We start from the raw sequence: 1,575 nt of genomic DNA, 5'->3' as shown, positions 1-1,575 counted from the left end.
ATACTGGCCGCAACTCGGGTCAGCCTGGAAGATGCAGCAGTGCCTTGGTGAATGGGAGAGAGTGTCCTCCTCAGGGCTCCTGGCAGGCATGCCCAGTCTCATTTCTGCAGAGTGTCATGCTTTTGCAATAGGCTGCACCGAAGGATTTTTCTGGGTAGCTGGAATGAAATGCTGCAGGTCTGGTTTCTTCTTCCAGCCGAGGCAAATGTACTGTGACCGACTCTGCCCTCATTTTCACCCCACAGTATAGAGAGCAATCCCCTCCGATGCTGCAGGAGCCTAAAATCACTGGCTTGTTGATTCCAGCGGACTTGGCTCCCTGTTTATACCAAAAGAGTGCTGACACTGCTGCAGCATGGGGTGTCTGGATCAGAGCAGACATCCCTTCTCTCAGGGGAGACAGGACACAGTCGAGCGCCCCTTTTCAAATTTCTGGCTCCATACTGTCCTGCTTGAAACTATGAATTTTAACTTGTACTGATGCTGTCTCTTTCTGATCCCTTTTCTCTGGTTAATGCACTGCCCCATTAAGCACCAGTTCTAATACCACGTACAGAGGAGGAACCAAAACTTTACTCGGCTGTGAAGGAAGGACAGTATTGCATTTCCAGGAAAGCCAGCAAAGGGTGAAACTGCTTTCATGTGCAACATAGAAGGAATAGCAGCAACTGACTACAAAAGTTACAGAAAAGGACACTTTCTGTTGCTCCTGTTGTTTTGTTTTCTATCTTAGTAGTATGTAACATTCCAGTATTACTGATATCAATTACTTATGTGTTCTAGATTATATATTTTAAAAGTGAGCATGCAATATTAAGAAGCGAATCCAGTACAAGGAATTATGGTTTCCAGTAAATCACTAGATTTGTCAGGAATGGGAGTAGAAATACATTCTAACTGCTTTATACTCCAAGGCCACCTCAATACCACAATACAGGTGGAGTCCCAACAAGAGTTCAGAGGTGTTTTGAGCTGACCTTATCTATCTATGAGTTAAATAAAGAAAAGAATTTAAGTGATGGATATTTCCAGGGAAGCTGTGCTCCCACAGTCTTGTTTTCTTGCCTGTGGGTTGCTCGGAATCCTGATCTACACACACTTTTGACCTCCTGTGGCCCTGCTGAATATCCTTTGAGTCTTGTCATCAAGTCCTTCAACAACTGTGTTGGGTTATTTAACAAAAAAAAAAAAAAACAAACAAAACAAAACAACAACAACAACAACAACAAAAAAACACCAACCAACCAACCAAAAAAAACCCCCCCAAAACAAAAACAAACCCCCATATTCTATTTCATCTGTTGAAAGCTGGTTTGGGGAGACCTTTTTTCCCTTATCTCTTGTAACTCCAAGGGGGAGGGGGGCAGATGCCTTCTGATAATGGCCCAGCCATTAAATCCAGGTGGGGCAGTGTTTCTTATCTCTTTCACCACCCCTCCATCCTCCAGGGGGACATCTTCTGATAATGGGCCATTAGGGCCCACCAATGACATGACACATTCCATCATCCCATTGTGAGATGCTCCACCCAGTGGGGGAGGAGCCAGCTGTTCCCAGCTAGATAAAAACTGGGAC

The sequence above is a fragment of the Hirundo rustica genome, unplaced genomic scaffold (genome assembly GCF_015227805.2).
Source record: "Hirundo rustica isolate bHirRus1 unplaced genomic scaffold, bHirRus1.pri.v3 scaffold_9_arrow_ctg1_1, whole genome shotgun sequence".
NCBI classification, from domain to species: Eukaryota; Metazoa; Chordata; class Aves; order Passeriformes; family Hirundinidae; genus Hirundo; species Hirundo rustica.
Note: the sequence above shows the minus strand (reverse complement) of the source record.